The sequence below is a fragment of the Daktulosphaira vitifoliae genome, unplaced genomic scaffold, assembly GCF_025091365.1.
Source record: "Daktulosphaira vitifoliae isolate Bord-2020 unplaced genomic scaffold, ASM2509136v1 Scaffold_2, whole genome shotgun sequence".
Classification (NCBI taxonomy): domain Eukaryota; kingdom Metazoa; phylum Arthropoda; class Insecta; order Hemiptera; family Phylloxeridae; genus Daktulosphaira; species Daktulosphaira vitifoliae.
The window spans coordinates 9,489,395-9,495,771 of NW_026099573.1; positions in this window are offsets into that span (position 1 = coordinate 9,489,395).

The following is a 6,377-nucleotide window of genomic DNA, read 5'->3' on the forward strand; positions in this document are numbered from 1 at the left end:
CCAAGACGACGTAACCCTCAAAAATTGAAAAAAATTCCCTCGTTCCCCGTAAACGAAGGAAATGCCCTAAAAAATTACAAATTTAAAAATCGCTAATTTTCTACATTTTTTTCAAATTTTTTTTACGTAAAATTGCCATAACTTTTTTAAAAAAGACCGAATCAATATGGTTTTTTTTTTATCGATACCCTAGATATTTACCTATCATTTTATATATTTTTGTGAACATTTANCCCTAGATATTTACCTATCATTTTATATATTTTTGTGAACATTTACTCTTTAAAAGCCCACAGGAAGGGTTTCAAAATTATAACTTTATTTACAAAAAATCAACTTTTTTAACTCGACTTATGGAAATGTTCCGGAAAGACAGACACTTTTATATATACCTTAGATTGAATTTAATGTAATATTTCGTGGTGAAAACGAACATCAAAGTTAAAGAAAAAATTTTCGATTTTATATTTTGTATTATTAAATTTATATCGCCCAAACTTTCGGAAAAACGTATGGATCAATAATGTTGTTTTTTTATAAATAATTTTCATATATCACTTTCATGCGACACGCTTTTTTTGTAAATCGCATCGTACCCCTACAATACGATGGGGGTCAAAACTTTAAACATGCATATTGAAACCAGGGCGTTTTCAATTTAATTTTCGAAAGTGTTCCGGAAATACTGACACTTTTATTATATACTATATATCTTAAATTAAAGCCTATGTAATATACTTTATTTTGAAAAAAAAAAAAATTCAAATTATTTTACTATATTTTAGGTTTTAGTTTCGATGCGTTTAGGTTTTATTTCGTGACTCTATCATTTCTATTTTCTCTGCTCCAACTCAACTCACAAATGTCAACGATACGTCAAATGATTACAATTAGTTTATAAGACACCACCCTGAAAAAATGAAAAAAAAATTCCAATTTATCAATTAAACAGTCACTTATCCCCCGTGTTCTGCATACAGACAATTAAAATCGTTCATTTCTAACGTTTACAAAGTATTTATTGAGTACGAATCGAGTCTGACATGATAGGTTTCATCTACAAAATCAAATCATTTTACTTTGTAATTTAATTATTTGTTTTACACCATTTGTGTGTGCTAATACCACAGACTAAAATATTGCAAATTTCTTTGTTAACGCGTTGCTATATAAATCGTTTCCAAAAAAAACGATTGTGTGACTTTACCTGAATTAACAATGGATTTTTACAATTATAATCATTGTAATCATAAAAATTATAATCAATTTTATAGTACGCTATTGAGTAGACTTTTTTAACCACTTTTTTAGATTCGTCGCGAAGCTGAGGAGGTATTTTACTCTTTTATTGCCTCGAGATAAAAATATTATGTGTTTTTTTTTTTTTTGATTATTTCATCCAAAGCAAATCGTAAAAATCAATTCAGTTATGGCAATTAATTTGTAGAATTTTTTTTTGAAACACCAAAAGTCACTAGGAAATGATTACATATATTTCTATTCAAGTTATCTATGTAATAGATTCTATTCCACGAATGCAAATGCAAAAAAATATCGAGCTACTCTGATAAATTCATTATAAATAGTAACTATAAAATTTCCTGACTGCATATTAATCTGAACGATACAATTTTTTTTTAATTCTCACAAAATTTTCCATTTAACGATGTCAATTTCAAACTTAACAATTGAGCTTAAAGTTATGGTAATAAATAAATTTTTTTTTTTTTACTATAAACTTTCACAAAAATCAACTTTAAAGGATAGGTTAAATATGTCGTTTTCCTTATTCTTAACGTATTAATAATCAAAATCAGTATTAATTTATTTAAAACGATTTTTTTTTCTTAATTATTTTTAATAATAAGTTTTAAATAATAATATTAAAACCTAGATAAGAAAAGTCTAATTGCATCGTTTAAAACATGGCAAAAAGTCGATTTAGAAAAGATATTTTCGCTTCCGATGAAAGTTCCTCGTAGTCGTCAGTGTATTTATTCGCCAGCAACAAAAATTTTTTATTAAAAGTATTGCATAGATCCCTTAAAATTTTTATACGCGTTAAAAGTAAAGCAATGTACAGCTACGTTATTAGCTTCGATGCGAAGCTAAGAAGGTATTAATTTTAACATGATGTGTTTATTTTATTTTTTTTGGTGTCTGTCACTAATTTTTCGCAGTTCTCAGTGGACCGATTTCATTCAACAATACGTCAAAAAATCACAAATTGTATCTAGTTGTACATTACCCTTAAAAATTGAAAAAATTTTCCTCGTTTCCTGTAAATGGGGGAAATATCCAAAAAAATTACAAATTTAAAAATCGGTAAATTTTGTCATTTTTTTTACTTTTTTTTCTTAAAACTTCCATAACTTTTTGAAAAATAAACAACTCAACATAATTTTTGTTTATACTAAAACCTTAGATATTTACCTTTCATTTGATATAATTTTTTTGAAAATTTAACACTTAACCTGTTCATTGGGGGGGATTTAAAATAGCAACTTTTTTACAAAAACTAACTTTTTCAACTTAATTTTTGAAAATGTTCCGGAAATACTGCGACCTTTAAACATACATCAAATTAAAGCTTATTTTATGTACTACAAAATGAAAAAAAAAATTTATCCCGACACTTTATCTTCTGCATGTAAACGGCTGCCATAGTTAAAAAAACCCTATTTTTGTGTTAAAATTTTCGATTTTCTATTAACAAATTTTTTTTTCTAAATATATTATAAGTATATCTTAGATTTGACATACTTTTTATTAAAATTGGACCATTCTTACTTATATAGAGGGTGTTCAAAACTTGAAACATTGTATAAATAATAGAACTTTTTCAACTAAACTTTTGAAAGTGTTCCGGAAATACTGCGTCCTTTAAACATATATAAAATTAAAGCTTATTTTATGTACTATAATATAAAAAAAAAAATTGTCCCGACACCTTATCTACTATGTGCAAATTGCTGTCGAAATTTTAAAAAAAATGTAATGTTTGCGATAAAAATTACCTTTTATCAGGATGTTTTTTGTACTTAAAACTGTCATAACTTTTTCAAAAATTAACAAATAAAAATAATATTTTTTTGTATTGAAACCTTAGATATTTCCCTTTCATTTGATATAATTTTTTTTGAAAATCTAACACTTATTCTGTTCACTGGGGGGATTTAAAATAGTAACTTTTTTACAAAAATTAACTTTTTCAACTTAATTTTTGAAAATGTTCCGGAAATACTGCGTCCTTTAAACATATATCAAATTAAAGCTTATTTTATGTACTACAAAATGAAAAAAAAAAATTTGTCCCGACACTTTTTCTTCTACATTTAAACGGCTGCCGTAGTTAAAAAAACACTATTTTTGTGTTAAAATTTTCGATTTTCGATTTTAAATTTTCAACTTAAAAATGCTATAACTTTTTGAAAAATGTATATATCAGCACAAATTTTTTTTTTCTAAATACATTATAAGTACATCTTTCATTTGACATACTTTTTATTAAAATTGGACAATTTCCCCTTATATAGGGGGCGTTCAAAACTTAAAATATTGTAAAAAACATAGATCTTTTTCAACTGAACTTTTGAAAATGTTCCGGAAATACTGCGTCCTTTAAACATATATCAAATCAAAGGTTATGTTATATACTATCAAATGAAAAAAAAAAATTTGTCCCGACATCTTATCTTCTATGTGCAAATGGCTGTCGAAAATTTAAAAAAAAATGTAATGTTTGCGATAAAAATTACATTTTATCGGGATGTTTTTTGTACTTAAAACTGCCATAACTTTTTCAAAAATGAACAAATAAAAATAATATTTTTTTGTATTGAAACCTTAGATATTTCCCTTTCATTTGATATAATTTTTTTTGAAAATCTAACACTTATTCTGCTCACTGGGAGGATTTAAAATAGTAACTTTTTTACAAAAAATAACTTTTTCAACTTAATTTTTGAAAATGTTCCGGAAATACTGTGTCCTTCAAACATATATAAAATTAAAGCTTATTTTATGTACTACAAAATGAAAAAAAAAATTGGTCCCGACAACCTATCTTCTATACGCAAATGGCTGCCGTATTCAAAAATATGCTATTTTTGTATTAAAATTATGGGTTTTGTATTTTATTTTAATAGAAGTTGATGTTAATTTTGCAATTATCCATCAATTTTTTAAAATTAAACACTATCTACAGATTTGCATTGAAGCAGTTCTGTTTTTTTATTAAAACTTTCACTTTAAAGGACAATAAAAAGTAGGTTCAAAATTATTACTTTTAACATATTAAAAATCAAAATCAACAATAATTTGAAAACAATTCATTTTAAATATTATATAATGTATAATTAAAAGAATTAGTAATCTGAGTATAATTAAGGAAATATATGTTGATGTTGCTTTTGTAATTATCCATCATTTTTTTTAAATTAAACACTGACTACAGATTTGCATCGAAGCGTTTCTTATGATAGTGATTTTAATCACTGTCAGATATCATCTATACTCTTCCCATCTATGACTCGTCCATACTGTGCCGCGACCCCACTGTGTTACCGTTTTTCATTTTTATAATTTCTGTTCTGCGTTAAGTGTNACTGTGCCTCGACCCCACTGTGCTACCGTTTTTTATTTTTATAATTTCTGTTCTGCGTTAAGTGTTGTTAAGTGTTATCAAAAATGAACAAATTAGTGTAATTTTTTCTTATACAGATGCATGTCTTTACCTATCATTTGGTTTTTTATACGTCTGACCATTTACCTTTGAATCCCTCTTGTGGGCAGGTCCACAGGAGGGATTCAAAATGACTTCAAAAATCTTAATGATGTATGTATTTTGCTGTCAAAAATTATTATTTTAAGAATTACTAACCATTATACTATTATTAGACATAATTCGTTTTGAATAGTATCACTGGAGATGCATCCTCCTATTGAATATTCTTATTAACCGCCCAACACTATGAAGCATACATCATAGCTGACCTCACAATTTCATACTGAATTTAAAAACTATAATTAGTATTTATTCTATTTTATTCTAATATATTATATTTTAAAATCAAAGAACTACTAATCAGGATATAATCAAAGAAATAAGAGTTGATGTTGCTTTTGGAATAATTCACCAATTTCTCTAAATGAAACACTATCTACAGATTTGCATCGAAGCGTTTCTTATGATAGTGATTTTAATCACTGTCAGATATCATCTATACTATGCCACTTCCTCACTGTGTTACCGTTTTTTTTAATCAATTTTAACCGTGTTTAGAAATTCGAAATAAAAAAAAATTGTCTATTACAGCCATTTTTTTTTCTTACTTGACTCGATTTGTTAAGTTTTTTTCGCGTTTATAGCAATTGTCAATCGTTTTTAGTCGATATTATCGACTTTTAAAGTGACGCAATAGACGCAATATTTTATTTCGAACTTTTTAGAGGGGCTAATAAACAATCTAGTGAAGTAAAAAAACCCGGGGGAAAATACTACTCAGAAAAAAGACCATCACCACAATTTCTTTTTTAACGGTTTGTTGAACGTGTTCAGTAAAAAATTAAAAATAATTTTCATTTGGTACAATAATATTATTTATAAAAATAAAAACAAAATAATACATTTATCGTATAAAATGAATGTTATATACAGCGTTTAATTTATTTATCTTAATGTCGTGATTTTTTTTTTTTTTTGATTTTCTTAATTAAAAATTGAAACAAAATTTACTTAAATAGATTTTACATATTTCGAATCAAGTGATTTTTACGCGTCGTTTGATAAAGAGTATTTTATTTATAAAAAATAAATCGATACACACACACGTGTATGTTACTAGGAAAAATAATATACGCGAATGCAGAAGATGTTGTATGGTAATGGGTGCTAGTATTCTGAGAGGCATTATATATTTATAGAGAGACATATATATGTATAAACCAATATAAACTATAGTTTTAAAAAAAGAGAAATTTTTTTTTTAGCGAGCAAAACTAAAAGGTTCACGGAGCGGCGCAGAAATGAGTGTCTTGGACGACAAAATTTCTAAATTTGGCCAACTGAGCGTTATAAATAAAAAAAAATCGTGGCAATCCTAATAATATTTTTACATATACTTGTATAATTCACTAAATTTTTCTTTAAAAATATTAGTTTTATCATATATGTAATTAGTTTATTTGTTATAAATCATTGTTGAACTAGTCGACAAGACAAATAAAGATTTAATTTTCATCCATTAACCCTTAAATCAATATCAACTTTGTTTTTCAAATGGCAACCTAGTTTTTTTTATATTAATCTTATTTAGCAAAAAAAATTCAATTTTAATGAATTCTAAACGAGATATCGCCGTTATTTTATTTTAAAT